This window comes from Alligator mississippiensis, chromosome 8 (genome assembly GCF_030867095.1).
Source record: "Alligator mississippiensis isolate rAllMis1 chromosome 8, rAllMis1, whole genome shotgun sequence".
Lineage (NCBI taxonomy): Eukaryota > Metazoa > Chordata > Crocodylia > Alligatoridae > Alligator > Alligator mississippiensis.
This window is the reverse complement of record NC_081831.1, coordinates 15,509,274-15,533,650: the sequence shown is the minus strand read 5'-3', so window position 1 is coordinate 15,533,650 and position 24,377 is coordinate 15,509,274. Positions and strand designations below refer to the sequence as shown.

The following is a 24,377-nucleotide window of genomic DNA, read 5'->3' as shown; positions in this document are numbered from 1 at the left end:
GATTGGTAGTGGGACTGAAGGAAGTCCCTGCCTGAAACCCCAAGTGTCAGCCTGCTTTGCAAACTGTAAGCTAGTAATTGGTTTGGAAATACTGAGTGAATAGGTAAAAAGGCTTCTGAGGGATCCATTCGAGATAATACAGATGGTTTATAATGTGGGGGTTCAGTTTTGTTACCTGAATTTGTGGCTTGAGCTGTTAATCTCAGCCTTTATATATGTAAACAATAGTTCTTCACTGTAAATTGTAGATATAGCCCCACTTGAATTACCTATCATCCTTATCTATGGTTTCTCCAAGTCCATTGTGTCTCAGATGTCAAACTCCAGGCAGCCCAGTGCTAGTATTCTGCAAAACTCTCAGCTCACCAAGGCCAAAATGTCTGATCATTGCAGCTAGGTTATGATAGACTGATATTCAGGGGGAGAGCAAAAAGTAGTGGCAGAGGGAACTTGAAATGCACTCAGATAATGCAGTGAGAAGCACACTATCAGCAGAGCTCAAACTAATCCATAGACCTTTTACTGGTGGTCTGTAGAGATGGCTGGTTACGTGATTCTGGCTCTGTTATTTATTTCCAGTTGTTATACTACATTTCATATCTTAAAGTATAAAGATAATTGTGTGTGTATAAAAGTGTGTGTGTGTGAATACACACACATGCACGAGAGAGAGAATAATTTCTGAATATTTCTCTGCAGTGTAGATACCATGTTTTCTCATATACATGCTGCACCTTTCCCCCCAAATTGGTCCCCACCACCAAACTGGGCTATGTGCATTAAGCAGGAAAGCTGTTTTCTTCACTGGAAAAGAAAGACACCTGGAGATACTTGTGAAGGCCATACAGCTGGCAAAGTGGCTGCTGCTTGTCTGGCTCGGCAAGCCTGAAGGGTCAGAGTCTGTTAACCCTTTTACAGATGTAGCTGTTGGCTGAGCACTGTAGCTTGTGCCTGAAGCAGAGAGTGAGCTACTAGTAGTATCTTAATGAGGCCAGTGATGCGGGAATGACATTTTATTTGCAGGAACTTATATAAAGAACGACTTAAAGAAGTAACAGTCTTGCTACTGCTCTTCCAAGGGCCTTGTGTGACTTGGAATAAGTGCTCCTGGGCACATAAGGCATCCAGGAAGTGCAGCATCCCAGGAGACAGTGCGAGTGAGGCAGCAGGCAAGAAGTTCCTGCTGCTTCACTCAGACTCTCTCTGGGGATGCCGCGCTTCCTGGATACTCTGTATTCCCAGGAGGACTGACTTTGTCATCCATGACTCTGGAAAAATCTTTTCTTCTACATTCTACCTTCCCAAAACAGGGTATATATTTAATTTGGGGGCATGTTGTATACAAGAAAATATAATAGTTCTGGTCACCACCGTGAAATTATGCAGTTTTCAAACAGGAGGGGATGTGGTCCTTTGGACAATCTCTTTATCACGGTAAGGTCAATATTTTTAAGTTGAGTCCTCATTTAGTGAGATGCATAGAAAAGCCCAAGTGCGAGCTTCCTATGATGCCCACTCCAGCAGCGCGCTTACAGCTAGCTATAGTACCATTTAAGAAGAAAGACAGGTGGTGCAGGAGGTGCCCTTATTCCACCTGTCACCTGAATACCCTTTACCAGCTGGAGTCTTATGGAGTCCAAGCTGAAAACAAAAGCTTCTGGGCTATGACAGGTCCTCCAGGGAAAAGCACAGCCACCTGCTTTCCCAAAAAGGGAATATTTCCTACTTGCAGCACAGCTACCCTGTGCACACAGGGGTTATGTATTGAAAGCCATGACCTATGGGGAGAGAAGCAAGCCCACAGAGCTTGTGCTCTGGGAGCCTTCGGGGTATGACAGACTATACTAAATATAACATTTATTTAGGACAATGCAAATGAAGACTTGGGAGTTGCTGTACAGAGATATGCAGCATTTCTTGTTGAAACAATGCAAATGTGAAAACATTGATCACTTCTGAAGAGAGATCCTTTCTCAAATCCCATAACATCCATACAACAACTTGGTACATATGTGGAGACAAATGTTGCGTGTGTGTGGTTTGATGCATGTTGCATGAGAGGTTTTCAGCCCAACCTCCAGTAAAGTACAAGTGCACACTGTTTCTTCCCCTGCCTAGTTCCAAACTCCTCTAGCCCCGTTTCTGAAACCTGACAAGACGGAGTGGTAGCAAGGACAATAGCACTGCTGGTTTCTTAGCTAATTACTGCGGGATTTAGAAAGGGCCCCCTTCTGCAGGTAATCGCAGCGTGCCAAAAGGGACTCACCGAGGCCATAAAAATTCTGGGCACTCTCCATTTTGAAGAACCCTTGACCTTGGTATCACTGTACCTTTGGTGCAGTGTGAGTAATTAGACAAAACAGTGGCAAACACTGCATGTTTACATAGTCGCCAACTGTCTGGTTTTTGGCAGATCTGAGTAGCTACCGTCACCCCTGTCCCCACTGCTTTCTGCAGCATGCAGGGTTTGAACTGTTAAAAGAAAGGCATCAATGGATGTAACTCATGAGGCCCCTTGTAAGTATTTTACTTTCCTGCTAACCAAAACGTTTCTCAGGTGGGAGCTTTCCTTTCTTTCTCTAAGACCCCCTGTACATGTTACAGGTATTGCACAATTAACTGGTTAATTTGTACAGTTACCTTGAGACCAGCTATATGTGCAAACTAGCTATCACACAATAAAAAGCTCCAACCAGTTATAATGTTAGACTTTGAAAACATGTACTAATTTTATAGATGGTTGCTATTGAGCTGTCATTTGCATCAGTAGCAGGGTCTCCCATGTGGCTGGGAACCTGTCAGCTGGCAGGGCTCCTAGCCAGAGGGGTGAACCCCCTGAGCCCTAGGGATCACAGCTGCCATGATCCCCAAGGCTCAGAGGGTACGTGAAGCCCCCAGGCCCATATGTGGCTCTTGGTCCTTGCTGAGCCTCATCTGTAGCCAAGACCGAGTCCTGCACCTGATAGGCCTCTGAATCTGGGCTGCACCTCATGTGCAGCCAGGACCTAGATACCTAGCAGCTAATGGGACTCTAGGTCCAGGCTGCATATCATATGCAGTTGGGATCCAAAGTCCTATAGCTGATGGGGCTCTGTGTCCAGACATAGATTCCCATGGCTGGGAGCTCACATGCAGCTGGGACCCAGAGCCTTGGCAGCTGCATGGACTTTCAGCCCAGCTGTGCATGGTCCCTATGGCTGGGAGCTCCCTCAGCAAAGGGGTTCCTGGCCATGAGTGCCTGCTTCTTGCCAATGCAGGGGAAGCCCAGGATCAGGCTTTCCCTACACCAGCAATAAGGTGTGATTGGATCTAATGCATGATCCCATAGTCCCACATCCTGCTATGCATGTGCAGGAGGCGTGATTGTGTGAATCATGCATTAGATCCCATTGCACCTTTACCTGCACACCTGAGGGCATAATCAAAAAAATCAAAGAAAATTTTCCATTTATGATTTCTTGATAACTAAATATTTTGCTGGGTGTGGCCTTGTTGGCTGTGAATTTCTACAATTTGGAGTATGACAAATGTTATATTTAATCTCAAGCCCTAGATGAAATAACAGGAGAAGCTGGCTTTATAATAGCAGTTAGCTCATCTATAGCACTTTAAAGCTACAGATATCAAAGACCTCCCTGAAGGTTGTCACATAATACTATTCCTTTTGCACAGATAGAAAAGATGAGGTACAGCGAATTTAAGTTCGTTGGCTAAGGTCCTATAGCGAGCTGAATACAACCCAGGCCATTTGACTCACATTGCAGCATCCTGCCTTCCACTGCACAGTGTCACGATCATAAGGATGCTTTGGAAGATGGTTAAACAAGATGACCTGCACCACAGAAATGGAGCTTTTTATGAAAATGAAGGGAATAACTGTGGCTGCAGGAAAAGTAAAGTAGCTGAAGTGCTGATGACTCTTGCCTGTCAGGGAGAAATCAGGGGTGACCAACCTGTGGCATGGGTACTGCAAGCAGCACAGGCAGCCTCTGCCTGGCACGCCACAAATCAGGGAAGGAGCAGAAACCAGAGCAGCGGATCAGGTAAGGGAAGAGGATTGGAGTGGCATGCCAAAGAACTTGATCGCCACTGGTCAAGGAAAGCCACTGGTACCTTCCAGAATCCACTGTTTCTACTGCTATAGCCAGAACTGGTGGAAGAAGCCCTGGGGACAATGTCCCTGCTGCAGAACTTAAGCTCTGTTTATCAATACAAAACTTCCTACAGGTGGTGCAAAGTAGAGAAATGGCATGTACCTAGGACAAATTATATTTAAAATGGCCCTCTTGAAAGAACAGGAAATGCTGGGATACCTGGCTTAAGCCAGATGAAGAGTTTCTGTGGGTCAGTGAGAGCTGGGGCAGCTCATGGTTCAGGTGGTCATTGATTCACCTTGACCTCAGAGCTGTGTGTATGAAGAGGGGATTCCATTTCTTAGCATAACTTTTTAGCACATGCTCAGGGCCCTTGTTCCTAGGGTCATATTGTGATGTCAAATGCCAACTTTGTTTTTAAACAAGTGCTCAGTGAGCGAAGAAAGACTTTAAAACCTGACCCCAGTGTAACTGACTGCCTGAATCTCCAGACAGTCGACACCATTTCCGAGAGAAGGGAATGGCCATATTCGTCTTAGCGCAGGAACGCACTCTTCTGGGGAGGCCCCTGTTTGCATTAGCTCACGATTCTGTCTGGGGACCCCTTGGTGCAAATTCTCTCATGGCGTTTTGGGATAGTGTCACCAGGGCTCCCCTCCCATAATCCTCTGATAGATATGTGGGTGCTGAATCCTCTTCCACTGCTCCAGGGGGACAGAGATTGGTGATGCACTAAGGGTCAGCCTCATCTCTCCATCAGCTAAGCATATGACATCTCTGTGGCTGGCTTCCCTGCCTCCACCAGCCAATGCAGAGATGTAACTATGCTGCAGAAGCAGTCACCCTGTAGTTTGAAAAAAAGCTGCCTTAATCTGGCCCTGGTCCTGGACCTCAGTGAACTATCTCTGAGACAGTCTGTAAATAGGTAAAGCAGAAAACAGCACTGACGGGAAAAGCATCAAACCTTGTGCTTAAAATCAACCAGCAGTATAATCTTATGTGAACCCACATTGAGTGCTACTCGACCAGTGTTCTGCCTAGTGCCTCTGGCTTATTGTACCATTTACTGAGGTTATAACATAATAGCTATGCAAAACAGTGTCTCCTTTTTTCAGTAAGTGAAAGTAAGTCTTCTAAGCCAAGGTTAACAATATATATTTATGAGTTGTAGCCAGCTGCTTCTGTGTTTGCACATGTGTTTGTTAATGAACAGTAACCTAAGGGTCAGGTTATTATGTAAATAACCATTGTCAAGGGTAAAGGTGAAGAACCCAGTAATGAGTTGTGTGTCTCTGTCTCTCTCACAAGCCACTAATGAATATTGGATATTGCCATTTGCAGGGCTTTTTACCCTCATTTTATCAGAGGGGGAAAAAAGAGAGAAGTAAATTTGCAATTAAGTTAATACGAGCTCTCTTTCACTCCCAAAGACCGACCAGAATGAGATATTTTCTCTGTAGGAATTAGATGCATATAATCTGGCTGTCCCGAGTTTGGACTAAAACACCTTCCATCCTCTGGTGTACGCTGCATCAAGCCATTTCTATTGAGCCCCTGCAGCTCTTGCTTTAGAAGATGCTCACAAATCAACAGCCTGCATCTTTGCAGATAATACTTAACTGTGAGGCAAAAGCCAGCAAGGCATCTAACACACTTTCCATTAGGAAGGTTAACAGCAAACCTGCCTACATGGGATTACTGACAGAGTGCGAACAGAAGGTGCAGCCTCATTGCATATGCTTTTAATATCATGCCGCAGACTGGGGAGCTTTTAGTTCCCAGACACCTGACACTCTGCACTGTTGTTAGGGTAATGGTGCAAATAGGAGCAAAAAGTCTCTCTCGGTTCCATGTGAATTCATAGAAACCAAGGCAGGCATCATGTAGATGGTGATGCACGCTATAAGTAAAGTTCTATTGTATGCCAGCAGCTAAAATACTAGTCTCAGAGAAGTCAATAAGACTTTGCCAAAGGGAAATTTATTTCTGGGGTCTGCAGTCTTTAAAATAGGAACAATAATTACCTGCCTCATTGAGCTATTGTGAGGATGAATTGATTAATAATCTTGGATTGTGAGCTCTATGACCATCTTTATTTTAAATCTTTTTATATTGCCTAGTACAATGGGGCTCTGAAACCCATTGAGAGACACTAAGGCAGGGTGGGCAAAATACAGCCCACGGGCCGGATCCAGCCCACAGAGGGACTTTGTCTGGCCTGCAGCAGGTCTCTCAGTTCCACCTGGCCCAGGCGCCATCCTGCTGCCCCCTGGACATGCAGTGGGGCTGAGGCGGCTCTGCAGCCAGACTGCCTTTCTAGGTGGTGCTGGCGGTGACCCACGCACACAGCCCCAACACCAGCCCGCCCTACACCCGCTCTGGATTTGGCCCAGCAGAGCAGACCAGCTCTGGGTGAGCCAGAACCTGCATGCATAGCCCTGACCCTGGCCCATACCACGCCTGCTCCAGACTCACCCACCCAAGGTGACCCACCCAGTGGCGGTGGCAGCTGGGCGGAAGCTGCTGCTCAGCGCAGGGGAAAAGCAGCCCTCCCCTTCACCACTGCCAGGCCCTTCTTGCTGCAGCCACCCAGAGCCTGTGCCCGAGCTGCCCTGCGGCTCCTCTGCTGCGCAACCTGGAAGCGGCAGTGACAATGTCAGAGAGGAGTCGCAGGGCATCCCGGGTGTGGGCTCTGGGCTGCTGTAGCAAGAAGGGCCTGGCAGCAGTGAGAAGGAGGGGCTGCTTTTCCTCCACACTGAGCAGCAGCTTCTGCTTGGCCACTGCTGCTGCTCAGCATGGGTGGACAGTCGTAGGCGCTGATCAGCTCGGGGTTGGGGATGTGCCATGGGTTCCAGCTGGTCCGCTTCAGCCAGGACAAGTCTGGAGTGGGTGTAGGGCAGGCCACGGTCGGGTTTGGGGTCAGGGCTGGGGGTGTACACCATTAGCAGTGACAGGTAGGAGCTGCAGGGTGCGTGGGCTCCAGGCTGTTGTAGGGTTAGGGCAGGGGAGTGCTGACTGGTCTGCAGCAGTACCCCAGAAATGCCTATGTGGCCCACGGGCCCAAATAATTGCCCACCCATGCTCTAAGGGCTGCTACTATGTACATAATAACCATTGATGCTTGGGAATTGGGGCTCAATATAAATGGCTTGATGCAGCATACACCAGAGGATGGAAGGTGTTTTAGTCCGAACTCGGGACAGCCAGATTATATGCATCTAATTCCTACAGAGTAAGCACTTTGGGCCATATTTATAAAGGCATTTACTGGTATATAAAGCAGCAGACATCTAGTGGGATTTACAAATGTTTGAGTAGGTGAGGTGCCCAACTTCCACAGACCATAGTGGGATTTGGCAGTCTAACTAGCTTCAGATGGCCAAATATCCCTGAAAACCTGTTCTTTTGAGGTCCTTATGTGGAAAGACGGGCCAGGGAAGAATAGGTCTGTAATCTATATTTAATCATTGATTTCTATTTGGGTGCTGTCCATGATAGTTTGTGCCACTTTGATAAGTGTCACGGGCGAGGGTCCTCCAGGAGGGCCGTGATCTCCTTAAGGCCCCTTCCCCCGTGCCAAGCCGGTCCAAGGGCACCCTCCGATTCTCACCTGTCACATCTTTGATGTTTATATAAGTTCGGGAGGCTGCCTTACGCCCTCTTGTTCGCTGGGACCTCCGTCCCCGTGGTTTCCCAGACTTTCCGTGGGTCTCACTATATGATGGGTGCTTCCCGGGCACCCTAGTCTTATGAGCTATGCATGGCTCCAACCACCCCTTATACCACGCCCCAAGCCTTGCAGTTGGACTAGACGTTGTTTGGTCTCTCGGTCTACTCTCGCGCCCCTATCTCCGGTCCTTCTCTGTACCACCGCCCTCTCTCCGGGGGCCTTCTCTGTACCGCCGCCCTCTCTCCGGGGGCCTTCTCTGTACCGCCGCCCTCTCTCCGGGGGCCTTCTCTGTACCGCCGCCCTCTCTCCGGGGGCCTTCTTAAGTACTGCCGCCCCCTCCTGGGGCTCTCTGTGCCCACTGTGGGCCTTCGCAAGAATACCGCCCCTCTCTTGGGGCTCTCTCTCTAATGCCGCCCCTTTCCTGGGGCTGTCTGTGCCACCACTGGGCCTTCTCTATAATGCCGCCCCGCTCCTGGGGACCTCTCAGTCAAGCCACCCCGTTCCTGGGGACCTCTCAGTCAAGCCACCTGTCTCTCGGGCCCACTGCACAGCTACCCCCTTTCTCCGGGGCTCACCGCACTACTACCCCCTCTCTCCAGGGTTTACCGCGATGCTATGCCCGTCTCCAAGGTTTACCGCAGTACTATGCCCTTCCTCAGGGGCTCGCCATGCCTGCACTGGGGCTTCTCAGTAGTGCCCCCTCTCTGGGGCTGGGGTCTATGCACCCCGTACGCCGCACCCTTACTGGTGCTGGGGCCCCCACTCCACTGTGGGTCCCTGTGAGGCCTCCTCCAACCCCTAATAGCCTCACCCAAACCACCGGTGTAACAACAAAGCAAAACAAGCCTCTTGGCTACAACTTAACCATAAGCCACCTGGCTATAACAACATTGCTCCAACATCCCAGAGCTGCCATCCTTACTCAGCTGAAGCTGTACCTGTGGTCAGGCTGCTTCTCGCCTCTTTACTTTGGGAGCTCCTGCCTCTCTGGCTGCTGGCAGGGAACTACTACTGGCCTCCTGCTTGTGATTTATATAGGAGCCAGGCCCTGCCCCTTTCAGTCAGCTGACCTCCTGGTTGCCCCGGGCAACCCACAGCTATGCTCCTTATTCCCTGCTAGGGCTCTTTCCCCAGCAGTTTCCCCTCTCTAGGAGCAGAGCACCTCGGTGCTCTGCGACAATAAGTATAAGCCATAGAAAAATAATATGTGGGGTGAGTGAAAAAACCTTTTGATGTAATGATCATTGATTCATACATTCATAGACTGTTAGGGGCTGGAAGGGACCTTGTAGATCATCAGGTCCAGCCCCCTGCACTAGGCAGGAAAAGACAACTGGGGCCAAGTGACCCCAGCGAGGTGACTGTCCAGTCTCCTTTTGAAGATTTCCAGGGTAGGTACCTGTACCACCACTGGAGGGAGTTTATTCCACAGTCTGGACTCCCTGAAAAACAGGAGTTTTTCCTGGAATTGAGCCTGAAGCAGCTTTCCAGGAGTGTATATCCATTGCTCCTGGTCTTCCCCAGGGGTGCCCTGGTGAACAGCTGCTCACCAAGTTCTTGATGTACTCCCCTGATGTAGCAGTAAGCCACTACCAAATCCCCTCTCAGCCTTCTCATCTGTAGGCTGAAGAGGCCCAAGTCCCTCAGCCTTTCCTCATATGGCTTGTCTTGCAAGTCCCTGATCATACAGGTGGCTCTTCTGGCTCTTCTCTGGACCCTCTTAAGTTTTTCCATGTCCTTGTTGAAGTGCAGCGCCCAGAACTGGATGCAATACTCCAGCTGTGGTCTCACCAGTGCGGAGTACAGTGGGAGTATCACTTCCTTAGTTTTGCATGAGATGCAACAGTTAACATATGCCAGCGTGTTGTTTGCCCTGCTGGTCACACCAGTGCACTACTGGCTCCTGTTCATGCGATGGTCGACCACTACCCGTAGGCCCCTTTCGGCCATGGTGGAAGTCAAATTGTCGCCACCGAGCCTGTAGGTATGTGGGGGATTGTTTTCCCCCAGATAGAGCACCTTACCCTTCTGAGTGTTGAACTTCATCTGGTTCCGGTCCACCTAGCTCTCCAGCCTGTCCAGGTCCGCCTGTATCTGCAACCTATCTTCTGGCATGACCATGCTCCCCCATAACCTGGTGTCATCCAGAAATTTGGCCATTGAGCTTTTCGCCCTCACATCCAAGTCCTTGATAAAGATGTTGAAAAGCACGGACTCTTGAGGGACACCACTGACTGCTTCTCATCAGGATGACAGATCCGTTCATGAGAACTCTTTGGGTCCTACCATGCAGCCAGTTTTCTACCCACTGAACTGTTGAGCAGTTAAACCCACAATCTTCCAATTTTTCCACAAAGATATCATGGGATGCTACATCAAAAGCCTTTTGGAAGTCTAGGTATATAATGTCAACCTTCTCTCCCGTGTCCAGGTGGCGAGAGGCCTGTTCGTAGGAGATGATACTGGTGCAACAAGACCCACCTGCGAGGAAGCCATGCTGGCTATCATTCAAAATCTTACCCTCAACGAGCATATCCCACATAGATTCTTTAATGAGTTTTTCCAGGATTTTCCCTTGGATGATGATCAGTCATTCATGATCAGTGAAAATGTTTGCCTGTTTAAATAAAGCTTTGCTTGAGTTTTCAAAATGTAAAACCTGGATATTAAATCTGTTAGAAGAATAAACTGGGTGGGGGAGGGAGAGAGAGGGAGACCCAACCTCACAGATCCAGCGCTTGTTAAGAGCCACAAACTTCATAACAGGCAGGGTGAGGAAGTTTGTATTATTCCACGCAAGCCTCATTTGGTGGTTTGAGTAATGTAATGTTGTCACTAGGGTCTCTCTCCAAACAAGGTATTGCATCTCCTAAGACTTTCTAGTGCAAATAAAAGATAAATATAAATGATGGCCTGGCTGGCTGGCTGCCTTAGCCTCTGCTTTTTACTTTTATGATTGAGAAATAGTTGTTGAAATTGTCAATAAAAATAAATAAAATTGTTTCCCTAGTTAGGAAGGGAAAGAAAATCTCCCTTTCTTTGCTGACATGTCTTTTTGTTCTTTGTTGGCTTTTATATATGTGGAAAAAAAAAATTGAGAGCTTCTCGGGAGCTGCAGTGGGGGCAGTTATAGCCATTTTTACATCCTTTATATGGGCTTAAATCCATTTACAGATGTGCTGTAGACAGAGAGACATTTTTTACAAGTAATTGTCATGTATACAAGGGTCCTTATGTGTCACAAAAAGATCTCACTTAAGAGAAATAAATGTGCTTTTCATCTTTTGTTGGCAGGAGCAGTGGTGGTTGGGAAGAGGGTAATTGGTGATCTTTTCCAGTCTGATAACCAGGACAAATAGGAGGGGTAGCACAAAGTGGTTGTGGCACTTCTCCCCCTCCTCCTTTGTGGAAGGGTAGGTATCATTAGAAGGCACTTTTCTAGCTTTTCTCTCCATGTAAGCAATAGATATGATAAATGCCATCAAGCAATCCACAGGGGTAGGTTACAGAAGACAAATGCTGACATAGGGTGACCTCAGTGTTGTGTGAGAAATACTTTTCAGTAACAGTTTTTTTTCTCACTAGTTTTCTGTAATGTATGTGTGTACTGGCGATTATTGACATTGGTATTGCTTTTCTAGCAGCTAATCAGGACATTTTTGCTTCGACTTTCTCCAGGGTTTTAAGAACACTTGAAGAATGTGCTAAATGTCCTTGTTACCTGTATTTTTAATATCATTTCTGCTCTGTAACAGAAATAAAATAATCCAGACCTGTGCATTTTCTAGAAGATTATTCCACTCTGAGGGGGTTGAAGTTCAAAAAGTTCCCAGGAGGCTGATGAGACTTTGACAACATTGTGTCCCATCTGTACCACCAAAATCTCAGGGGTACCTCATTCATCAGGCACGTGGATAACTTCAGCACTAGCCAGATTGACACGTGGAGAACTTATATTGGAAAGGTACCAGTGTTCCAGGGTGGATACATGATGAATTTTATTGATTTTCCACTAGGCATTTGACAATGTCCACAGGGCCTCCCTTTGGGACATTATTCTATGATATCGCTCCTGAGGAAGATGGTCAATATTGTAATCAGTATGCAGGAAGCCCTTGCAAAGCTTTGATGACTGCATAGGTCAAGATAAAGACAGAAACCAGGCTGGTTTCTCTGATCTACACATTTAGGATTAAAGTGGGCAATTCTGTGTCAGATAGCAATCCCAGCAAGCAATAGGTCATCACATATGTCCAGCTGTACACAATCATCTATTCTTTAGGACACAGTGTGAGGCAGGAACCCAGAATGAGTATCAGAAGTACAGGAAACCTAAGAAATGGCCAAATCCTGTGTCAAACTCAATGAGCTTCATTTTCACAGTTTAGCATTTCTGTTTAATATATATTTTATACTGGGAAAAGTTACATTGATAGTATGTTGGACTGGAGGTAAGGTTAGGTTTAAAGTGTAGGGTGGTTGAAACGGGGGACAGGTGAGCAGGACGTAGGGCCTGATAAATAATGGATGAACCATACGTGATTTTGCTGATGATGTAGTGACCTTCGGGGAGGCAAGAAACAAAAAAACAGCAAATGACCAACAATACTGATGAACAGGCTAAGTGAACTGGACACATCATTAACACCAGCATACCAAAATAATTGCATGCAAAGGGGAGCACACCATCAGCAAAAACAGAAGTAGCAGCAGAGTATATTGGAGTTTTTCATATTTAAGTGATGTAGGTTTCAAGGTTTCCAGCATTTGCTGAGAGAGAGATTGGGAACATGAGTAGCTGCTTGGGTTTTGATTTTCATCCCAAAGCACAGTTGTGGTAACATATAGGATTTTGTTGCTCTAAAATTCCCATAGAGTGTACCCAGCTGATAATACACCTTTCTATTGGAAGAGTGCCCACAGGCCTCACTGATTAGGAGCTATTCAGGCATGGAGAAAAACATAGCAAGTGCTCCAAAGAGCTTCTATTATGTAGAGCAGATAGGTAAAAAGCACAGTACAAACAAAGTGATCAGAGTGGTGGTGGGCACATGACTCAGTTCAGTTTCTTGTTCATGGTTTCATTAACTCTTAATTATTAATCTCTTTGGACTTGTCTGTATAAAGCAGGGATATTCAGTCCCAGACTGTATTTCAAGCTCATTTGCAGGTAGACCTGGAAGAATAGTGAACAGCCAGCCTTTCTGTTGAATCATGTGAATTGTCCTTCATTTGAGAACATTCATTTGAATGGGAATTTTTTTTTGTAGGGAATATACAGGGAGTTGCTGTTCTTCACCCATGTTCACATGCAAACAAAAGTAGTGACTATTGGTTCTTCATTATCTTCCCATTTAATAAACTTACAGCCATCCAGTCAGGGAACATAAACATTTATATGGTGACTTACATGACCAATCACATTGCCTGAATAATGAGTAATGAATAGACAAATTACTGGTAAAAATGAAACCAATAACTGCCTTAAAGTTATGACAACCACAAATGGTTCAGAATATTGAATGTATGTGCGGAAATCAGTTTTCTGTCATAGGCTTACAAACAGGCGGCTGAATTTGCAAGGAATTTTTGACTTAATGATAATAATGCTAATAAATGATTAGCAATTTCATTTACTTTATAATGATGATAAGTTTTTACTTTGCTTAGACTCTTCCATCTAAAGATCTCAAAATGTTTTACAAATTCGAATTCATTAGTCTTGGTGACCGTCCACCCTCAACCCAACATTGGTAGAGTTAGCTTTTGCATCTTGATAAAACTGAGCCACAGAATGAATTCCATGAGGTCAGTGGAGAGTTGGCCATAGACATAAATGCCAACCCCTCATGTAATGGGCTACGTAGTTCTTATCTACTCTTTGACTCACAAAAGCAAAACTGGAAGCAATGTTGTTGTTAAATGATATCAAATTTATACTTCTACTGGCACAGTAGTTTAACAGTAAAAAGGAGTTGTCTCAGGACTAAATAGAGACTCTATTGTTTGCTTTACTCCACTTTTTTTGTGAGATCTGATAGTAATAGTGGGAAAAAATTGGCATAATTTAAAAAATCCTTTTTGTATGAAAATATCCCAAATTGCAACATATTTTTTAGTTTGACACTTCCCAATTTTAAACTGGCCTTCAGTTAGAGGTAGTTGAAAAGCAGAGGAAACATGCATTAAAAATGTACCAAATGTTCTTTTCAAATTCAGCGTTTAGGAAAAAAATACAGAATTTGAACACTGTTGCTCGGTTCTAGTTTCTCATGTACCAAATACCTCTGTGATTTGTGTGATGTCTGGTCTGTGTTGCATCTCACATTGAGCTTTAAACAAACAAGAAATCCTTCGCTAGGTGATGTGGGATTGAGTTTTAAATGAGGCTGAGCATTTTTTAGTTAGTGACTACAGTAGAACAACTCATAATGGCTGTGCTGCAAGAAGAATTAATCCATTGCCATCTGCTTTATTATGCCTCTATTGTTGGATACCGTAATCTAGAAATCTAGCAGTGAAATCCAGTTATAAATTGCCATCTATCATAGTTTTCACTCAAGTTGTGTAATGGAGAGGGGAAGTGCTGTGTATTGTTCCCCCTCTCTAAAAGCTATCCTGGGAGTAATTTTGGATGCTTATTTGAAATGATCTCAGAAAATATTGAAGGTTCTCTCTTCATTATGTTTATATATGATTTTCTGCTATGTTGAGTCATAAGGTTTAACTTTTCTACATATATTTTCGCCATGTTGAAGACACTTTGTTATAGGATTTTTTACTGTATGATGTGAAGTTTTGTTGCATGATTGCTGGAATTTGCATGAGTATTTGATTTGTAGCTCCAGCAATAGGGCCTGAATTACTAAAAGGGAGTAAAAGCGATGGTTAGTCTTAAAAGTTTAGTCTTGAAAGTAACCATGCTTTCTGGGGCAACCCCAAGTATGTACACGCAGAGTGCAGATATTAGTAATAAAGAATGCAACATAAACAGATCCATGGAGCAAAGTCATAGTAATAGTGGACTAATCTAGAAATAATGCTTCTCGACTGAGGCTTTAGAAAAGGCTATATAGAAATTTAACCATTGCTGGTAACAACTCATACCTTCATTGATTTATGATATGAAAATATGAGATGTTCTAGTCTCCTTGAGCCTTCCACTAGAATTCCTTCCACCAAGGTCTCTGGTCTCCCATAAAGTTCCTGTGCTACCTTGGGCATGTCACTTAGCCTCAGTTTTCTATCTGTAAAATGAGGATGATAGCATTTCCCTTCCTCACAGGATATTACAAGGATAAATATCTTTAACTTGTTAGCTATCCAGATACCACAACAATGAAGTCCATATAAGAGAGAGATCAGTCTAGATATATAAAAAGCTGAGTTTAAGGTGGATTTGGAGACAGTGTGGCTTATTTTCTTTTCAGCAAAATGAAACTTTGATTCTGTTTTTATTGGTCCATCCTGCAGTAAGATGTGACAGTGTGAAAGCACTCTAATCCTTCTTGATAGGGGGAATGCTCAGGTTCTCTCTCCTTGCACAGGTCCTCCTAAACTGGGTTTTCTCTGATTTAAAAAAAAAAAAAATCCAAAATGTTCTGATTTGGAAAAAAACCCCCAAAATGCACATTTTCCCATTATTAAAATGAAATGCCTCTCTCTCTCTCTCTCTCTCATATATATACATATTCTCATATATATATATATTTGAAACCCCCTAAAATCTACATATATAGTAATATGTAATATAATTTAGTACCTCCAGTGCATTTGCATTAGCTAGAGAGCATAGTTTTTTATGATCCTTTAATGCACATTAAAATAGGCTAATGTGTATTACAGTGCATGTGTAGACATGCCCTAGCATCCTAAACTTAAGGTTGGCAACCTTAAGTTGTACCTGGACAAGGTACTTTGAAGCACCTGCTCATGTGTGCAGTCAGGCACAGAACAAAGCAGATTTCTTACAAGTTTGGTAAGCACCCAACAATCACTGAGTGTAACATAATCCCAGCAGTAAAACAAAAATAAAATTCCAAGTGGAAGAATGGACCTATTAAAGAAAAGCAAAACCCCTCTGGCTGAGCTGAAGTTCTGGAAATATGGAAGACAGTTAAAGGAAGTATTTTGCTATGTATTTGCAAGCAATGTGTGCCAGTGAAAAGGAAGATCTTCAGAAGATAACTTTTTGGCATAAGTTATTTCTGATGCACTTAATGTGTTCAGTAGCGTTCAGTTAATTTAGGACCAGGAGGTTAAATGCAAAATTGTAGTAAAAAATATAAGGACACTCCGCAAGATATGCATGAAAGTTATATTTTTACTCAGAGGCTAGGTACAGACATTCAAAAGGCCCAAGGCAGAATCAACCTAAGTTATGCGGTTTTCTGTAAGCAACTTAGATCTGGAGGGTATAGAAGGAAGGTGAAACTGCAGAAGAGTTTGTGACCACCTGGAAGCTGAAGAACCAAACTGACAATTCTGGGAGGGCTAATCCTGTCCTTCGTTTGGAGCAAAAAGTGCTAGATTGAGATTTATCCCTTGACAAAGAGTTTATCAGTTGCTAAAAGTCACAATGTAGCTTATGAAGTATAAATAGTACTCTGACACTGTACATTTGACTGATAATCCAGAATGCTACAAAGATGAGACTTGAGTCTGAAAGTTATGTGAAACTCAAAGTTAGAGGGAAGCAAGTATGTGGAGTTTCATATGCAGTGGCCGTGTCTACACAAGACGCTGACTGTGCAGTCATTACTGTGCAGTCATTTAGTGCTTGTATAAACAAGCACTAAATGACTGCACAGTAACCAGAATTACTGCATAGTCATGCCAAGAAACGTCTTTTTTGCCATAGTGACTGCAAAGTAGCTCATGACTACTGCGCAGTAGCACCGTGTCATGCTTCCTGCCACGCAACACTACTGTGCGCACAGTAGTTACGGGCTACTACACAGTCAGCATCTCATGTAGATGCAGCCAGTGTCACCAACAATAATCTGAGACAATTTCTGGTATAGGGAAAAAGAGACAAGAAATGTATTACATCACTTTACAAGAGTTTGTAAGCCCTAACAATGTATGCACAGCTTTGACAAAGAGTTTGGCAGCACCACTTGCTTAAATGAATTCATTATAGAAGCAGTAGAACACTGCAACACAAGATGGATGGACAATCACATTGAAAGAAAATGAGACATTTGCTAATTACAAGTACAGTATTGATACACAAGCCACTATGTGGCCAGAAATATTCAAAGGAACTTGAAAAGAGTAGCTACAGATAATACAAAGTTAAAATTAATGGGTAAAACTCCAGGCTTACTGTCATTGTCTTATTCCCACTAAAGGATTACAGAACAAACACGTGTAAATAAAAACTGGAAAAGAGACACTTCACAATATTACTGGGGGGGCGGAAGCACTCATTATTCTGTTAAAAATGAGTCAACCCATTGCCATCATCAGTGGGATACAGTCATAAGAAAGATAGGAAACCAAAACAACTGGAGAAAAATTGGAGAATTTTTTTGAGGGAACAGAGAAAGTATTTAAAGAATTGAGCTGAAGGAAACCAATGATCTTATAATTCATTCCTCCCTGAATGTTCCCTTTTCCCAAGGTAAAGGATAAGAGTAACTTATTCCTCTGGAAATCACAGTGAGTTGAAGAACCAATGGAGAATATACACTCAGCCAGTATGAAAAAGAAAAAAGACAGAACTCTTCACTTATGTTTCACTAGGTACATCCACACATGCATTAATGCACAGTGGTTACAGCGCATTAAATTTAGTACCTGTAATAACTGTGCAGTAGTTATTAGTAGTTGTTATTAGTAGTAGTATGCCTTTTAAGTGATACTGTTGCGCAGTAGAATTAGTCTACTGCGCATTAATGCACTAGCACAGCTTTTTCTGTGATGTGTTAATGTACAGTAGAATTAGTCTACTGCACTTTTAGAGTCTCATGTAGACATGCACACTATCTATAAAACAGAAAATAGTGGGGGATGTGGCTGATGCTAAATATTCTATGCTAGATGCATCAGCAAGGTTCTGGCAAGCACTAGGGCTGTGCAAAGCTTCAGGAGGTGATTCGATTCAGAGGAGATCCGGCCCAATTCGGTGGCCAAGTCTCCGAATCTGAATTGAATCAGGGGACCAATTTAAAGGTCCGAATCGATTCAAAGCTCTCTGAATCTTCTGAAAAGATTCGGGCAGTCCCCAGTGGTTGCGGCAGGGAGCTGCAGCCGACTCCAGCTGGTAAGTAGTAGGGGCGGAGGGGAGGGGACCATGGGGGGGACCTCTGCCAGCCCCCCGCCCCAGCTCCCAGTACTTTAAAAATAAAAGACCCAGTGCTCACCAGGTGCCACTGGGCAGGGGGAGTGATCCTCACTGCCCCACGCTGCATGAGGGGCTCTGCCATGAGCCCCTCGACTCCCACCCCTCCAGCCCCACCATGGGTGCCCTGCCTGGGCCAGCTCTGTCCCATTAAGAAAAACAAAAAACCAAGAAAAGCCCCAGGACTCTCTGCTCCTGGTGCAGCCTCGGGACTTTGGGGGCTTGTGCAGAGCCCCCCATGCAGCATGGGGCAGTGGGGGAACAGCAGGGATCTCCCCCTTCCTGGCAGCACCTGGTGAGCACGGGGGCTTTTCTTTTAACAAGTGCTGGGAGCTGGGGCAATCATTGTTGGGCTGGGAGTGGGGCAGGGGATGGGCCTGGCCTGGCTGATTTGACCGAATCAATTTGGGACGGTGATTCAAATCACCAAATCGAATCACTGTCCCTCAAATCGGCCCAATCTGAAGCAAATACTAGCCACTTCACACAGGCCTAGCAACTACCCTTTGAAAGCCAAAACACACATTTATGCACATTCAGTCCTGTAGCCTAAGACTTCCATGTTCGGTTATAATTTGACACCCACAATTTTTCACTAGAAAATGCAAGAAATTTTCAATGGTGCAGTGGGGTAATAAGATCTACATAAATATGTTTTATCTCAGATAAAATCCATAGAAGATCATGGCCAGAAGTCCCAAACAGCTTTGGCAAGTGGCAGAGCTGCTGAGCTAAATCTAAGCAAAATAAAATGTAAATTTCCTGTAATGGTAATACCCTGCCTATGAGAAAGCTAGCACAAGATGCTATATGGATTGAGCACAATGAAGTTGAGGTTATCACCCAGATACCTGGCCCATAAGACAAGGAAATAGGTACAGAGATTCCTTGGATTGTGAACTGTATAGGAAATTTTGTGTTTACTCCAACTGTCCAAGCTAGTAACCTGGGAGCAGTGCTGTGCCAAAGATACCAATGGACATGGGAAACAATTCTTAATAAAGGGTTTGAGAAACTGAAAGAGTATAATTTAAAAGGTCCAATCCCAAAGTACTGGGATGGTAAACATAAAACTGATTTTATATGCATCATTGATCAGGTTAGAAAAAATATTTATCTAGGTTCAAATAAATTGTGGACTTTGCTGCCAGTGTTACTTCTTAGAATGAATAGGCAATACAGGGTAATGAGTACAGAAATTTCCTACATCTCATATTTAATTTAAAGGTGAGCTTTCAGTACTAGGTGGAATTAAATGGACCCAGAATCTTGATTCCTGAGTTATCACAGAATAATATATTAAAAAAAAAATGATTGAGAACATTTCAAAGGCCAAAAATACCCCCTAGATGTAGGCCAAATAGGGGTAAAATTGGATGCAGAAACAAAGTTTGTTTTGTTTTTGTAGGAAAAAGTATGGATTTGTTTTTGACTATTATTCTCACTTTCCTGAGATAGCTTTACTAGAAATTAATCAAATGTTTAGCTGTATTATGCACATCAAATCTATTTTTTCCAGGCATAATATACCTGATAAAATAATGTCTTACAACAGACCACACTTTAGTGGGCATGAGTTCTGGCTATATTCAATGAAATATAGGTTTAGACATGTAACTTCTGGTCTCCATTGTTCCCAATCCAATGGGCTGATGGAAAATGATGTCAAAATAATACAGTACCTACTGAAAAAAACTGCAGAGTCCAGATCTGATCCATATTTAGCACTGTTAAATTATAGAATGGCACCAATGAAGCATGGGTTGTTACCAGCTGACATTTTGTTCAACAGAAAAAAGAAAACAAGAATGCCTATGCTGTTAGAAACTGATGTCAGAGTCACTGGGGACTTGCAGAAGTAGAGAGACAGATAAGGCAAAACAAAAAAATCAATATGATTTAGGGTCCCAGGAGCTGCCATCACTTCATGAAAATGATGCTGTATGTCTCTGTGATGGGAAATAACAGTTGCAAACAGCAGTGGTCTCAGAAGAGGTTGTTCCACGGTCATATGGAATTTTCACTCCAGGCAGACTCATGCTAAGGAGGATTCAGTGATTCCCCCTTCAAATCCTGGATGAGAAGGGCATAATGGGCACAGGGTCTGATGTTTTGCTACCACCATGCTGGTGGAAAAAACAGAGCCCCAGATATGGAAAAAAACAGGTCATATGGACTTGCTGCCTCCTAACAGCAGTGTGCTGGTGTTTAGAGGGAGTCCCACCAGTCCAAGCAATAATGCTGGGCACCTCAAACAGTAATTGAACACTGGTATTAAGTTTAGCTGTTAAGTTGGCTGTAAGCATTTATAACAGGGAAGTCGGGGGTGTTAATCATTAATATCGGTAGCTGTTGGTATGGAAAGGAAGGTAGGTTAAGGGGGATGGTGCCATTAAGGGCTGAGCTTCCCAGACATTGCATCTCAGGAGGGTCCTGTTAGGTACGATGAATTGAAACTGGCCACAAAATAAAGTTGGAACATTTGCAAGCCCCTTTAGCATTGAAAGATCCCTTAAAACCATTGGAGTGGCACTGGGGAAAAGAGTAGCTACATGAGGATGAGATTCTGCACTCAGTTGCCAGACCACTGTGCTGAACACAAGCTGAAGACTTCTGTTTTAATTTTAGGCTGCATCCAGATATTTGATTTCCTCATTATAAACAGCATCTTCTATCTCGCCATAATAAATGGCAAGCAAGCTACAATCCTGCAAAGATTTATATGCATGCTCAACATTATGCATGTGATTAATCTCAGTGGATTCAATGATACAATTTGTGTTTTACATCTTTTCAGGGTCAGATTCTACATTGTGTTTGCTGCCACCACCATTTCACCATCTCACAAAGGAATTATAGGAAACTTCCTGAGTTTCTTATAATTAGAAGATACCTCTTGGGAGTTTTTCATGAGTTTTCCAGACAGTTTTGAAGATACAGGAGTTTGGGACACTTTGGTATAATGAGTATGAGAATATTTGGATGTTTATTTAAACTGGACCTTTGAGTGCCACAAAAGGAAAAATCTTAACAGTCAAGTATACCACGGACCAGACACATACCTTTGACATCCTAGAAATCCCCCTGATGCACTCTCAGAGGCTTCAACTCCATCCCAAATATCTTTTTTTTATCAAAAGAATAACTCTCTGGACAAAGCACAGGCACTCATAGCCTGTCAGAAAAATAATCTTTTAATGAAAAATAATAGCATGATATCAGATGAAACCTGCATGCAAGAAAGAAGGCAGCAGTATGGGTAGCAGAGAATGGGACCTGTATGATCTGTGCCTGTCTTTCCACTAGTTAACTGTATGATTGAGAACAAGGTATTTGATCTCCCCATGCCTCCTGTTTATCCATCTGTAAAGTATAATTAATGATAGTAACTGTAGTAGTATCTTGAGCCTTGCAATGTAGAAACAACCTTTCATTATGTACAGACACTTATATCCAACTATTTACAGTACACAGGTAACAGTTTGCTGCTGCCTTTGCAATAGGCCTGCTTCTGTCCATTGAGCTGGTGATCCTCAAGCACCAGCTTCCTGGACTGGACATTGTGTGTGGATGTCTGACTCTCAACTCCCAAAACAAATGCTCTACGCCTGGCTTGGTTGCAGCCTGAGATCTTGCGGAAATGCTACAAGAATACATTGAAGGCATATCTCAAGAAAATGGACAATGCTGGCTGCTAACCAACTCCAATAGCACCGCAACCTCAACCAAGGAGAAGTCTGCTTCAAGGTAAAGCATCTTACCCTCAAAACAGCCAAGAGAAAGCGAAAGAAGGAAAAGGAGAAAAATCCCGGCCTATGGCCTACTCTCCCCTATGGCAAGACCTGAAGGTCCTGCGGATGGATCTGTAGGTCGTTCAAGGATTGGATTCTTAAGTCACCTCAAGACCCATCAATGAGTCATAGTAGAGATCACCTTTGAATTGAGGGTTAGCCTGCAACAAGTTCATGTTCTGTTCTCCCACCCAGAAATTCCTGCTGTCCTTAGCAAGAGTCTCATGGGATAACTCACTTCTTGGACAGTGTGTGTGACCAGGGGCATTTACTCTAAGTCACAGTAACCTGCTTTGCTGGGGTGTTGGGAGGCTTTGCTAACATTTGCAGAGCCCTCAGTTCTCCAATACAAAGCTTTATGCAAGTGGTTAGTTCATGCACCAGTATTATGGGACATGATAATGATGAACCACATGAGGAAAGGAAATACAGAAAAAAATACTGGTTCAGTAGGAATGTGTTAGACTAGTTTCTCAGTGTAGTACCAAATATTCTTCAAAGATCCTTAAGTGGCAGCTGATTTGAAAAACCTATATATTCATTTTCCTGTTTTGTATTATGTTATATGGAATTTTTTCTCATTAGCTGTTACATTTCCATATAGCAAATCTTTAGGGAGGTATGTATATATCGCTGCGCGTATGAGCAACACTAAATACGGCTTTATATTTCCTGACTCTTAGCAGAATTGGACAATGTTTAAAAGTTACGAAGGGCACCTGTGGCCGATTAATGTCAGTTCTCATTTCATCCTCTGGAGGATTTTCACACATTGCACCCCAAGGGGTGCATTGACATTCATAGCTCCTCCAGGGGAAGAAACATATGGAGACTCCGCAGGGACAAACTTCATGATCTGAATTGCCAATCAGTGCATGTCTGAGCCTCAGCTGTGGAAAATCTTGCAGATAACAAGACTTCATGCTTCCACAATTCTCATTTTAATCTGTCAGTTACTAAATATGGTTTCAGTATTGCTCAAGTCAGTAAAAGACCTAGAACACTAGCTTATTATAGAGAGGTGGTAGCCTCTGCATATATACGGTGCAGCCAGCTTCCATTATAACGATCTGTTTTGTTTTCCTTATAAATTGGATTGGCCTGAAAATTGAAATGTTTACTCTGAAAGCAGAGGAGAATGTTTCTGCTTAGTTTAATGAAAATTTGTCAAACTGTTTCTTTTTGAATCATTTAAATATATCACCTTGGTCTTAGGTTTTGATTTCATTTCCCTCTATCTCAAGAAATTGATTGTTGTTGTTTCCATGCACTTTGCATTTAGCGATATATCCTTGAAAATGATGGCTGTATATAAAGAATATATGCTGTAATTAAAGCAAAATTATTACCTGGTTCTGTGGTAGGATATTTTTCTGCTCCAGTAGATTCCAGTGAGAGATCCCATAGACTCCACTGTGTGTATGGCTGGGAGCTTAAGTCCAGATCCCCAAAGATACTGTAATACTTACCTATAGAAATCAAAGAATCTGTCAGAACATGGCAGGGTAACAAGTCCACATGAACACACCTAGCACTTTCTTTTTTGTCCCCTGCCCTCCCAATTAAAGAAAATAATGCAATATCAAAGCAAGGCAACAACATAACAGTAAGATAAACATATGGCTCCATCTTCAGGTGGAGGCACTTTCTACATGGGCCATTAGGTATTTATCTCCCATTGATTTCAATGGCAGTTAGGCACCTACTAATTACCACTGAAGGTCTGGAGTTTATTTGCTTAGTTTTTAAATAATGAATTCGAAGCAAAGATCTCAAAGTGGTTTACAAATATGTCTCCATTTGGCTTAGAAAGGAAGTGGCATGCCCAAGATAATATAGAAGATTATTGTCTGAGCCAGAAATAAAACCAGGTGTTCTTGACTCCCAGTGCAATCCCCAAGCCACTAGGCCTCACTGACTTTGATGCAGTATGAATGTATGAGTATGTCCTTTTCTCTTGGCTGCTTTCATTTTACAAGTAGCACAAGGTGTGTTTATTTGATATAAATGGTACAGTAAATCGCAGTAAATTACCCTGGCATAAGATAGTACTGTCCCAACCATGCTAACTTATGCCAGCATAAATTAGTTTACTGCAGTCCAATATCATTGCACATGTAGATGGTGTTACCAAATTTGCCCATTACTTTGGGGTGTGCTCATTTGTTAAAGGATAGTTTCTAGGGTCTTGGTGATTCTGTCAATGTGCTGCTTGTGTTACTATACGGAGCTGTATTTCTCCCTTCTGCAAGCCCTCACCCCCAGTGGAGCTATCTTGCAGGACTCAATCTCAATGGGACTGGGTTCCTCCAGTCACCAAATCAGTCATACACACAAACACACACAAATTAACGTGACACGCCTGATCTGGCCGGGCTGATCAGCATGGACAGGCTGACACCCTTATATGCCAAGAATCAGTTCATAAGAGCAACAATAAAATGCAGTTAGACACAAGCACACAGGTAAACAGAATC

The 24,377-nt window shown here is 43.6% G+C and overlaps 1 protein-coding gene and 1 long non-coding RNA gene across 6 annotated transcripts in view; both read left to right on the top strand.

The window, feature by feature from the left end:
• Window positions 1–23,253, top strand: part of LOC109284817 (uncharacterized) — a 72,156-nt gene extending 48,903 nt beyond the window's left edge. Inside the window, exon 3 of the long non-coding RNA XR_002092392.2 lies at window positions 20,907–23,253. This is a non-coding gene — a long non-coding RNA (uncharacterized LOC109284817). The remainder of the gene's footprint in view (window positions 1–20,906) is intronic.
• Window positions 1–24,377, top strand: part of TNRC6C (trinucleotide repeat containing adaptor 6C) — a 619,746-nt gene that overhangs the window by 200,456 nt on the left and 394,913 nt on the right. The gene's annotated exons all lie outside the window — the stretch shown is intronic.